The sequence below is a fragment of the Neolamprologus brichardi genome, chromosome 4 (assembly GCF_056152115.1).
Source record: "Neolamprologus brichardi isolate AB-2024 chromosome 4, ASM5615211v1, whole genome shotgun sequence".
NCBI lineage: Eukaryota > Metazoa > Chordata > Actinopteri > Cichliformes > Cichlidae > Neolamprologus > Neolamprologus brichardi.
This window is the reverse complement of record NC_142107.1, coordinates 10,399,672-10,413,435: the sequence shown is the minus strand read 5'-3', so window position 1 is coordinate 10,413,435 and position 13,764 is coordinate 10,399,672.

The window sequence follows — 13,764 nt, the reverse complement described above, 5'->3', positions numbered from 1 at the left end:
TTTCAAATGCCTGTCTTTTCAGTGCTCTGTTCAACTGTTGCTGTCATTTAGGTGAAGGAGTCAGCTTATGGCAGCCATGCACTGTATCATACACAAGATTGAAACGAAAATGAGGCGTTTCTCAAAATAGCTACAGGCAGACGGGGACGGCGGAGGGGTGGGGGAGTAGTAAGACGGGGGATTGAGGGTGACAGGGGTGAAGATATATGTTATGACTTTGTGTGTATTTTAGAGCTTGTGGGTTGTTTTAAGTCTCTGAATGCTTCTGAGATGTGTCACAGGTGTTGAGATGGATTGCGGAGCGTGCTGTGTGCCACATTAACTTTGCAATTGGTTGTGTGAATGTGACACGCAGAGAAAGTGCAGGTGAATGCGAACACATATCTCTATTATTGCATGCATATCTCAGATCCCCTCCCTCTCCCTGCCGGGTTTCCTGGTGGTGATGGTGTGTGTGTGTGTTTGCATATTTTGGTAGAGGCAGAACAAGGAAGGAAACACAGCATTTCCTTTACTTTCATATTATGAAAGTTCAGTAAATTGCACAAGATTGAACATGTGCTTTTTTCCCTCTATCTGCTAATGGTGCTTCATTGTGTTTACAGATATGTATGTAGGTTACAGCTGCCTGAAAGTACACACAAAAACACATCAGTGAGTTGCACTGTGGGACATGTTTCTTTATTATGACAAATGTAGACGAGGTGTCGTACATCATCCCGGCCCTCTAAAAACCAAACCAAACACGCATTAATCCACAACTAGAAATAGTCCCCTCCAACAATTGTACATCTTTAAACCTTTTTTAAAAATACATATCTAAATATTTATGAGGATTTAAAAGCTTATTGTCTTCACTGGGCACAAATGGATGTACTGAGTGGCACAGACAGGACTGAAAATCTTAAAACAACCAAGAAATGGACTAAAATTTTGCAGAATGGCAAACATCCAGAAGAACATCAGCCTTTAGATAACTAAACAAACTTATTTGTCCATTATAACAACAAAAATGGGTAGAAGTAGCCACTTTGCACTTTATTTACCCAATCATGATGATGAAATTGAAAGTTTGGAGTCATCTTGAGGTGTAGCCACGATGTGTCCACACACACGCTCAGTGTATTAAGCCTCCCTGCTGTCCCTGCCGTCCCCCGTTGTGCTTCACTGGGGCCGTGGGATGTGTGCACTGACGCAAACTCTCGTCTCTCTTGGGCAGCCATGCAGGTAAATAAACTGGTGATTGTGTGCTGAGGGAGGACGTCACATGCCCAGATGGAAAAGCCTGTTGATTACTGATTAGTTAGCCACGGTAATACTCTGTGCCCTGACTCTCAGCCTCGGGATGAGCTTTGGATCAATCTTTAATAGGGTGACCGAAATACAAATCTTGTATTGACCTGCAGGAAAAACTCTCCAGAGCGCAGTGTCATTAATTTGCATTTAATTGCATCTATATGCAGGCTTGGCAGAGAGTCATCGATTTAGATAGAGAAGATGATGAAAATTGCCTTTCCCTTCAGTTTAAGGAGAAAGCTAATTTGAAGAGATTGAAAGTGTCCTTTCATTTAATGTGCAGCTACATCTTTGCTCAGTGCGTGCGGTGGGGGTGGCAGTACGATCTATGCGGATGACTTTTCTTCATCCCCAACATGGTTTAGCTTTCACCTTAGTCGTCATGAGAAACGTGACACATGTTGAGTAAAATCTTGTGTCACTATTTGTGATTGTTTTGAGCATCTGTGTGGTTTCCCAGCAGACTGTGAAGCCCTCAGCTGAAATATGTCTGCGTTTGTCAAGATGGGAACACACACATATGCACACACACGTTTCAGGGATGTCATTAAGAAAATTGTTGCCATTCCAACAATGCATCAATTAGTGTGTATCCTGTTGTAATAAAGTGCTGGGGGCTCCGTTCTTCCCAGTCTTGAATCTAAATCTTTGCATTCAAAGCGCTTGTAACATCACAAGGCCTATCCACCATTATCCCTCTTTACCATTATTCATCTCCAATAAGCACTGCAGCTCCCCTCAGGGTGACAAGGCGAGGTTTGAACCAATTCACTACTAATCAGACACTGTTTGCCTGTTTTTTTGTGGGGTTTTTTTCTTTCTTTGGATTGGCTGCTATGTTCTCTCACGCCGTGAAAGGCACGGCGCCTCAGGCACAGCTGACTGTGACGGGGCCCCCACAAGGGACCCCACGGTCGCCCCACTGGGAGACTTCCTAATCCAGGATTATTCTCTCAGGCCCCGTACCCTGCTGGATTAGAGGATAGTAGATGGAAAAGGGCACCGTCAGCACTCTTTCCTGAGCAGCTCAGTGGATTAGAACCGCGCAGACGCCGAGCTGCCAGAGAGGTGCAGAGAACGAGAGGAGCAGCGAGCCTCGCCGGTCCCCTCACAGCTTACTCAGGAGCACCATACATGGAGATGGAAAAAAGGGGATGGTTGAGTGCACACTCATACAACACGAAGAGTTGATTTTTCCAGTCTCAAATATGGTGTCAGGAGATAATAGGTTTAGGTGGACTGTGCTGAACTAAATAGCCGAAAAGGTCATTTAAATAAAAGCTGCATTCATCCTATTGTTGTCGTATCTCACGGATGTGTGTGCAGCATCCAGACAGACCGATGACAGCTTCCATACAACTGCAACCTCCCATCCTCCTTCAGACACATTATCTATACTTCAGTGTCTGTCAATTTGCACATTTTACAGCGTGCTTTGTGTGAGAGCAATGCTGAAGAGCAGTTACTGCTTTTTAAGTCTATATCCTGTGCTCACAGTGGTCTGTATGTGTGAAAACCCAGTGCATAACCACAGCAGCAGAACAGATACTCTAGCTAGTTTCACCAGCCAGTAATCAGCTACTATTGATTGTGAAGTAGTCAATGAGACTAAAGTCTCAATGCGCCCTCAAAGCTGCCGACGGATCGATCACGGCCTGCTGCTGCTGAGCTTTTGTGTGACCGGCATAATGGAATGTGCACGACAGTGTGCAGTGTTTTTTTTTCCCTCGTCAGGAAAGGGGAAATAAAATAAAAGAACATCTTATTCAGATTATCCAGAACATTTGCAGGTATCTTGTTCTTGCAATACAGAAAAAATACAAACACAAGTTGTTTACCTGTGTGCAAACAAATAGGCATGTTCATCCAGGCTGAGATGCATGCAACCACATTACCTCCTCATCAAAACCACATCCTATCAACTTAATGCAGATAAAGAGGCCATATTGAAATTGCCAGGTGCCTAATTTGGTCTTTGTCGCACATAATTGAAACCACTCATCCCTCCCCCCACTGAAGAGGAGAAGAAAGAGAGAGAGAGCGAGGGCACGGTTGGGGAGAGAGAGAGAGATAATTGCCTTATAAGGCAGTAGGCTCTTATGATTGTGACGTCTCATTCCCAGCAGTGCTGGCAGATGATACGGTAAAGCCCACATCTCAAATCCATCTGAAGAAAGCTGGCTCTCTCAGGCTTTGGTCTGATAGCTCCAGCTGTCTCATTTAGGACTGCATGTGTATGCAAGTGTGCACATATACTGTATATGCATGCGTGTGCTTTGGGGTCGGGGGTGGTGGTGGTTGGGGTGCATGTATAAGCGTGCACATTTGAAGAGGGGCGTTGTGTGTGTGAGTGGGTGTGTGCGTGCTGTGATATTGACTCCTGAATGACTTCTCTGGAAGGGGGGGGGAATTTTTGCTGGAATTTTGTGTTTGTGTGTGGTGGCGGACAGAACAGGAATGATGAAAAGAGAGGCGTGTTTGTGAGCGTGTGTGTGGACGGAGTGGTATGCTGAGTCAGGTGGGTGATTTATAGTCTGACTGTTGGCGAGCAGATGGAGACGCAAATGCAGTGATGCCATATGTAACGTGATTTTTCCTTTTCTTTTGTTACCGCCGCACCACCTCCTCGCCTCCTCGCTCGCGCTCCTTTTTTTCTCGACATCCCCTCAATTCCGTCTTTCTTTCTTTTTCTCCCAATCTTATCAACCCCTCCCTTTTGTTGCATCCTTCTCCTTCACTGTCTCCTCACCAATCCCGTTTCCCCTCTCCATCACTATCCCTCTCCATCTCTCTGAATCTCAGCAAACCCTTCCCCCAACCAGACAGCCAGGCTTGCTTGTGTGTGTGTGTGTACGCACATGTGTGTATGTGTCTATGTGTGTGTGCGCTCCCAGCTGGGGGCAGCAGTAGGGAGGGATGTTCTTTGGGGAAATGGAGGACAGCATGCAGTCTGCTCCTCTCGGAAAATCAGTGCATCATGTCTTTCTCTCCCTCTGATTTCTTCTTCTTTGTGTATAATAAGCATACCTCTAAAATGCTCCATCTAAATTGGCACTGTTCTATAAAATAAAGAAAAAAAATCTACCTGACACCCTTTCTTGTCTTCTCCTGCTTTCTCTACATCTCTCTTCACATTGATGTGCCAGGATTTTTTTTCTTTTTTCATGCTGGTGTCCTCTCAGCATGCGCATCTGTCCCCCACGGAGAGGGTTTTCTCCTGTCACTACACACTCCTCACAGGGTATCCTCTTGCTACCACCAGTCTCTTTAAAGCACAGCCCTCCATTTATCTCAGCTCTTCTTCTTCTTCTTTTTTTTTTTAGAAGTGCCGCAAGCTCCTTTCAATTATCTTCCCTTCTACTCTCGCCGGTCGCTGGGAGACTGCTTTTCAGTGCAAATATTTGCGTTTCATGAATATGCCATCATTAAGCACCCTGCATAGGTGCAGGCACGGCAATGACGAAATGTTAATTGCGACTCGGTGAGGCCCTCCTGTGCATTCCTCCCCTTGCAGGAATCTGGCAGGAACTCAGACAGGGAACAGACGTCTGGGTCAGGGCTCCGACGGAGAATAAGGGAGCAACAGAAAGAAGGGAGCATGTGAAGGGAGAGCGAGGAGAAGAGAAGGAAAATGAGCAGGGTGGATAAGAGGAAGGAGAGTTCGATTGACCCAAGTGTAAATGACATCTGAAGCATCATCAGGTCTAGGATCCCTTTTCATCCTGTGGGCCTAAGGTGTAACATAAAGCACAGGGGGCTTAGAATTTTGGAGGAGGTGTCTTCTCCATCTAGAATGCACACCCTGTCCGCCTCCAAGCACATTTAGGCAATCCTAAGAACACTGATACACTAATAATCACAATATTACAAAGTTATCACTAGCTGATCTCTAATTCTAAACCCTTGCACATTTTTTCTTTTCCATGCTGTTTTTACCTGCTTTTAATTATCACGTAGCTTAACCCCTCACCACTCTCCCCATTTCCCCTGCGAGATTTGCATGTAATGAAACATGTGTTATTTATAAAATGCATTATCACTGTTATTACTAAAGCCAGAAAAAATGAGAGTGCACATGCCCGGGGGAGTTCAATTGTCAATACTAGTACAACTGGATGAGGACCAAGAGGCCAGCATGAAAGGGGGGATTAGAGTCCGTTTTAACATTGAGCTGGTATCTGTTGCAAGATCGCCTTAATATGGTGAACAGAAATGGCTTTGTTTTAGGCGAGGAATGTAGCCGGTCCAGCTAAATTAGAGGAGGCTATTTCCGTTGGCATAGGGGGCTTGGCTAGGTTGGCAGAGCTCCTCGATGGAGCGGCCATGCGACATGGAGTAAAAGCAGCTCCAATCTCAATCAGAGGAAACTGAATGAATCAAGTCAAGTGGGCAGAAACGTTTCTATAAAATCAACAGATTATATATTTATTTATGTATTTTGGAACATGCTTGTTATTGGTTTCACTGATCCATAATTAATGAAATTATCTACAGACCAACAGAAGCCTTGTGCGAAAAAGATCAGAGCTTAACAGTAGCTGCAGCGCAGGTGAAATACGCTCAAAGCCTGACAGAATATTTCTGAAGTTCACCTTGTTTTTATCACAGGAAAGCATAAAATTGCTCATGCTGCGAGAGCTTTTCAGAGTACAAACTGCCATGCTGTGTTTGTGTGTGTGTGTGTGTGTGTGTGTCTGATAAGCCCTGAAATGAACAGATCTATTACTGAAACCGGGCTTCATGAATGTCAGCGGTGCCTAAAGCAAGCCACCCCAACCAATGCTGCCCTTTGTGTTTAATCAGCTCTGTTTTTGGTCTCAAGGCCTGCTTGAAAGAGTCTGCCTGTGCCTCCGCCAGATGGCTTTGGTGACTAGTCTGTCACTGGAGGAAATCTCAATCCAAACTCTTTTCCTGTGTGGTCTCTCTGTACTGACATGAGTTGCCAAACTTATTTGGGCCAACAAAATCTGTCTTCAATAACAATCTTGACCTCATGAACGAAATACTAGTATTTAGTATAAGATCTTGTTTTTTTATTCTTCTTTCTGTCTCTGAAAAAATGTTGTTTCTTGTTTACTGATCCACCTGCAGTCTGGAGGAGCTTGTGGTAAAATAAGCTGGACTTAAACACAGCACCTTTCAACTCAGCTGGGTCTACTACTACATACATTATATTTATGCCTAAGCGCTTTCTAACATTCACACACACGCACTCTCATGAATGCATCGTGGGCAACTTGGGCATTAGTGTCAAGCTCAAGGTTATTCCAGCATGCATTCAGGGATTAATCCACTGACCTGCAGATTAGTAGATAACCCGCTCTACCACCTGAGCCACAGCCCCTGCTGTCAGAAGAAATGTTGGACCTTTTATTTTTATTGCATCCATTCTGAATCCAATTCAACAATTGCTAAAAGCAAATAAGACTTTTTAATGACTACATAAGACAGTATACAGTAAAAGCTGATGGCTGTAGGATGTGATTTGCCGGTATTGTATTTAAAACACTGCTCTAATCTCTTCAAGCGCATCAGCTTCCTCTGCTGCCGACAGACAGGACGTGGTCTCCTGCGCTAACATATATCTGACCTGAACAGAGCCAAACTTATGAGATAGTTCACATAGTTAACTTAAGCTGCATTGCATCATTCACACATACAATGAGTCACTTTTCTCAGAGTCATTTACCAAACACACATTCCTAAATTAACTTTATCTATTTAAGCTGCAAATGTCTCACTCCTTTCTCCAGTGCAGCGCTGACCCCTCCACCACACCAGCAGGGCTGGATCAGGTGACCATGAACCTTTTCTTAGTTGTGCTGAAACAGACCTCAGCTGGCCGAGGCTTGTCATGATGTATTGAATCGTCTTCACTCACCCTATTACACCCACTATGTGTTCATACATCACTCTCTATTTAATCATGAATTATTACTAGTTCTGCCTGAAGTTTTTACCTGTTAAAGGGTCCCAATGTCAACAAGTGCTTGCTGATTGTTGAGGTTTTTATTATAAAGTTTTTACCTTGTAATATAAACTGCCTCATGATGACATGCTGTGATTTAGCGCTTTATAAATTGAATTGAATGGAACGTATTTGTGGGGTGTGGTGAGCTCCTAGACTCCGTAACCACCGTATTCTGTTGCTGTAATAAGCTATTTTAAAAATGTGAGTAACTGAACTGTACTTGGGCATGCCGAAAGAGTCTGGTTTGATAGGCCCATCCCAGCAGCTGCTTCTTGTGTCTGTCTTTAGTCTGCCTCACCGTCGCCTCACTTCATAAAGTAGGGTTAGACTTATTTTTATGTAACAGGGGGAGATGGAGTCGGGGGACATGATTCTTCATGTTTGCAACGTTGGAAATCCTCCAGGTTCCCCCTTGCGTTGTTTTGTCTTCCACTCCACCTTATTTCAATGGAAATCCCTCTTTTCTTCACAACTGTCATCAGCAGTCTTATTTGAAAGTGTGAGGTTCCTGCCTTGCAGGTGTGTGGGTGGTGTTTTCTCTGCGCCAGATGCCTCGTTATCCCCTGTTTTATCCTCCCACTTTAACCCTAAAACATGCTTCCTTCCTCCGGCTCCGTTCTGTTTCCTTTCCACAGGTGAATTTTTGCTGCACCTTTCCCTTTGTCTCCGCGCCATCACCTTCCTCTCCCCCTCCCCCTCTCCCTCTCTGTCCCCGCTGCTCTCCCAGAGTAGTCAACCTGTTATCGGCAGGGTCTATGAATAGAACAGGGTTGGAGTTGCGACCCACTCACCTCCCCACCATTGCTTGTGCCTTATGTATGGCTCCAGCGTGCCAGAATCACTTAAGCTCCATTTCTAGCATTACTGCAGCTCCAGTACTGCTTTTTTCCCCCTCCAATTACCTGAAGGTGTGAGAGAATTGCACATCTTATAATATATTCAGTAATTCATTGCAGTTTATGGGAATTATTTTACAGTGTTCAAATATGCGTGAACAGATCTCTCAGTGAATTCATTCTGTCTGTCTGAATGCAGGTGTCTCAGGTGTCTGCATGTAATCTTTAAGAAGCTGTGGAGCTTAAAAAACGAAGAAAACTACGTGTGAAACTGCTAATAAACAATTACACACCTTTGCATTCTTGATATTCACCCAGCTATTCCTCCTCCAGACACCAGCTTACGCCATATAATCATGTAAAGATTGTGGCTCAGCATTTAAGGCTGGCTGTGTATACCCAGATGCAGGACAGAGATAAGCATCCATATCACTCTTCCTCTATGTCGCGCCTGAAAATTTGGGTATGGGAAGTTGCTTATTTTCCTAGAACCTGTTTATGATGAACGAGAGGTGGTATCATCCTCCTAGTGTTTCTCTTCTATGCCACAGCTTCAATAATACACTAGGGACAAGGAGCTTAGCAGTGACAGCCCCCAAATCCCTCTTTCCACAGCACTGATTTCTGGATTAAGGAGGGGAGATTTCCACACCTCTGAATTGTATTGTGTTACAGGGCTCACACATCTTTTCATGCATCTTTTCTTTTGCGGTTTGCATCGAAATGGGAGCGTTTCCTTATTTACACAGATTTAGAGCGATTCTGGATTGGGACACTGGAGGCTGGAACATGGATGAGGCTCGAGGCAGGGAGAAGGTGGAGAATGAAGACGGTTGTTGTGGCAAAACCACCTTTATGGAGGGATTTCAGAGCCTCATAATAAACCGAGCACCTAAGCAGTGTGCGTATGCTTGTTTTTTTTCTTCCTTAAAAGCATGCTCCACACAGTGGTTTTTTCGGGGGTGGCTGAGAAAAGGCTATAAATTCCAACTATACTTAATAGTTTTCCCATTACTTTGATATATCTGGATGGCACTATTTTTATTCCAGCATGACTTAAAAAAAAAACCCTTGGCATTTCATTTGATCTTTTCTTCCTCCTTCTCTACTTTTTGGCTGGTTCTATTTTGCATCCCTTACCCTGGTCCTGTCATCCGCGGCCCTTCTTGGGTCCTTCGTCACTTTTCCCCCACATTCCTTTGTCAAACATTGTTTTGACTTTCCAGGTTCCGCATTCCTCCGGACAGCATACCAACCTGCCCAGTCACACTGCCAGAAAAATTCCTGGCCTGCGATTATCCACTCGTGTTTCATTTATACACACCCACACCCACACAGAGGCAATAAATTAATGGAAGGGGCTTTACTCTTTCATTACCTCTGAAGGAAGGTTTATTGTTTCGTATTGTAACCAGTTAAACTGATTTACTGATACGTTCCTAAACGTCCAAATGCCATTGATTTGCTTTTAAGTGATCACTCTGAGGAGTGTGTGTGTGTGTGCGTGTTCTTTTTAACTCCAAGTTTGTGTGTGTTGCCCCAATTTGCCTTGTTTGCGAGCCAAATCAAACACAGCTTTACTGCACACTTATATCAGATTTACTGAGAAATTAACTTCTGAAGAGCAATTAATTAGGAGTCGGAAATGATGAAAACATAAATCAGTCAAACAGAAATTTCCCTCATGATGCGTGTTTAGATATGTAAACGCATTAATAATCGAGACAGGGCGCTCATTCTGTCAGGAAAAACTGTATTTTTCCTAAATTAATAGAAAAAATAAATTAAAGCTGTTTATGTGTGCACTGAGATGTTTGCAGCTTGCACACACACACACACACACACACACACACACAGCCTACCAGTTGGCAGTGGGTGTTAATTGTGTTGGGCCTCAGGGCAAAAATAACATTGCACCAAAGATAGAAAGACAAAGTGTGTTTTTTCTCTCATCAGCCTACGCCTTTATCCTCAAGACTAAACAACATGTTCATGCTGGAATCATAAAGCAAGCAGTAGCTTATTTATTAATATCCCGAAACAATCACTCATTAGATTCATTACACGTCATGAAAGGATACAAGTACGAGTCTTGTTTCAAATGCTCTTTCTTTTCTTATTTACAGCCGTTATCCCGCAGTGAATCCCGGTGGACGGTGTTTTCATCACTATAGGACTGTTAATTGCTAATTAGGCTGGGGTAGCAACAGACCCCAGTGTGAGGTGATAGCACTGTGTCGGTGTACACAGAATAATTACAATGAAAGGTGTTGCGGGAACGTGTCAGCTTCTGCTCCCTGCGAGGATGTATGAAACAGAAAAAAAAAGATTGATGAGAGAAGCTCTCACAGACTGACGGGTTCTTTTCATCTGCGCTGTGTTTTTCGGGGGATTTGGAACATTTTGCGGGTCATTTGCTGCAGAACAGCTGACGTGGAGAAGTAGAATAGAATAAATGAGCTTTTCTAATAATTATTTGGGCAGCATTACTGTAATTTGCAATTTTCTATTTAGATCTATTTAGGCTGTCATTTTTTATTTCCATTGTGCCGTTACAGTTGGTGATTGCACAATGGAAACCAATGAAAAGACCAAAGAGCACCAGTATTAGTATGATTATCTCATGATGACATCTCTGGTTAAATCTACCAATGCTGCTGTGGCAGTTTCTTGTTCAAGAGATAAGTTTGATGTGATGTAAGCCTACATGCGTGGGTAATCGGATGGCTGTCTTTGTGAGGGCTAGCACCAGTTTGAGACCTTGGAAGTGAAGACTTGATGAATCAATGAGCTGTTTGAGGGTTCAGTTTAGTTTTAGGTCAACCAGACAATGAATTATCATCACAAAGACAGCCATACAAATTTGAATGTGAGCCAGCTAAAGATTAAGAACAAAATGTTCTGTAAGTAACCAGTTTAACAGGACTGAAAGGTTGGTGCTGTCAAAGATCCTCTTAATGCAATAATTACAGTGCGCCGCTCTTATACTGTAGCTCTCATGCAACAAACATGCATCCCCCCCCGTTGTCCTTTACTCACTGTGTGTGTGTGTGTGTGTGTGTGTGTGTGTGTGTGTGTGTGTGTTTGAGGTTTGGTGCTGCAGCATGCTGAAAAGCTTTTCTGCGGGTAACCCTTTGCTGAAAACACATGTTGGTCTAATGTATTTAATATGGCTGTAAATCACAGTCAACTGAGTGCTGTAGCATCAGTACCACTCACATGGAAATGAGAACTACTTGAGTGCCTTTTAATGGTGTATTCAGAGCTTTATCAGCTGTGTGTGTGTGCATGTGTCTGCAAGTGTGTGTGTGTGTGTGAGCGCTGCATCTTGAGTTCCATGCATCTTTCAGCTGGTTGAGCTGACTCTGTTTGAGGTCAGTTATGTGTTTGGTTATTCTTTTTGTAAAGATCACTTCCACTTACGATCATAAATTTCATGCTGGTTTTCATGCACTGGAGCAGACTGGATGGATCATTAATTTAATGCTTCGTTTAAACCGATTCCCTAATTAGTCAGGCAACTGATCACACACACACACACACACACACACACACACACATGCACAATATCTTTTAAAGGCTTTGAATTTGAATTGCAATGCCGTCTCTCAATTAACCGCCTCCAAAATTAGAAACTGAAGAAGCTCTCAGAGATTTCTCTCCAACAGTAGCAACTTCAGCAGCAGCGGAGCAATAGGCGACGACGCTTACACTACATGGATGCAAGCGAATGCGTGGTTGTGTGTGTGTGTGTAGGTGTTTGTTTAAACTGTTGATTGTGTGAGTGGTGCTTGTATGCAGGCATATTTTAACCTGCCTCATTAGGCCTGCCTTCCGTTGCCATGGTTGTCTATTAGAGCAGCAGAGATTAAAGACTCATTTACATGTGAAAGAGGAGAATGGTGAGAGAGGGAGAGAGAGCAGGAACTAACTGCACTCTTCTCACATGAGTGTAATCTGGAGAAGAGGTTCAGATGGGACACGAGGCCATGCTTTACCCATGCATGTTCAGTATGCGTTTGGGGGATTTTTGCATTTTTTTTTTTACGTATCATGTTAATGTGCTTGCTGTTTTTTTCTTTATTAGCTTTAATGCAGATAAAGATGTTCAAGCATCTAACCACTTAAAAACGTTGATGACTGAGCGCTCTGTGGCCTGTGGTTTGACACACGCACCATGGGAACTATGCTGCCTTCTCCTCGTGTTTCCTGTTGATCTTTACCATCGAATGAGGGCACAAATGCTTAAAAAAATGGTTAGATGTATTTCAAATTATTTGTACACACTGGATTATAATGATGACATAAATCTGTAATGTAATCTCTCTAATGACATAAATCCCCTGTGTTATGCAGCTTCCTGACCTTAATATCCACCCAGTAGCCACTTTATTAAACACTGTAGCACAGTCTACTGCCAGCATGATGCTGATTCTACCGTAATATTATGAGATTTAGTTGCATTAGACTCAATATATAAACTTGGCTACTTGCTTTAGGGTGTGTGTGTGAGAGAGAGAGAGAGAGAGGGAGAGAGAGACAGCTGGAAGTTTTGCATATTGCATGTAGGCCAACATCTGGCATCTGCCACACCTGATCCTCTAAAAAACAAGAAGTAATAGGAAGAGAAATGCAGATTTAAGTGAAAGAGACAAGATCTGGAAATTTATTCCAGTTTTAAGGTTTGGAGAAGCAAACGTTATTGTCAGACTGAGGGAAGAAGAAGAGCTGCAATGTTTTTGCCATTGTGGAGCTTGTTGTTCTGAGATCTGCAAGGTGATTTAATGAGTGTAAGCATGTAATTAATGAGGCTGTTCATGGGAGACATGAGTCACCTTCCTCTTTCTCTCTCTCTCTCTCTCTGCACATCGTGAACCAATGCAGAAAAGGCAAAGTAGAGCGATCTTTTTCACTCTGACTCACTCCACCACAGTGGCTTTGACCAAAACAAGCCACAAGATCAACCAGTCAGTCAGCCCTGACTGAGCAGCACAGACCTGTGAATATGTTTCTCAGTACAAGGCAACAAATTCACAAAAGACTGAGCGACAAAAAAAACAAAACAAAACAAACAAAAAAAACCCCAAAAAAACAAGTCCAAAATGGTTTTACTGAAAAAAATAAATAAGCATATGCACATAATAAGAGTTACTGCATCAATATAAATAGTTTGCAGTATTCATAACATGACTGATGCCAAGTATCACCCTCACACACACACACACACACACACACACAAATCACAATAGCCTTTCCCATCAGAGAGTCTGCAAACCATATTTTAGATTCCTAATAAGCCAAGTCTGTGGGCTACAACAACAGACAGCAAAGAGAAATCTTCTCTATGAATATTAATGTGTGGTATGGAGGAGGTTGGGGGGGACAGGGCGGGTGGGGAACCAAAGCCTCCTCCAAATCCTTCGCAGATAAACTGAGAGAGAAAGAGAGATGATTACACGCATGGTTTTTCACAGGGCTCTCCCAAATCTCATTTTCTGTAGTGCATTTTAATGGGATCCTAGCGCACACCTCAGCCCGGCTAAGTCCCTGGATGCTGCCTTTAAAGACACTGCCGTTAAATTCCCAGCTCGCGTGAATGTTTTATGCGGCGCTGTGAGGTCGAGTCGCGCCGTGGTCTTGTCACGGTTTTTATGCGAGCAA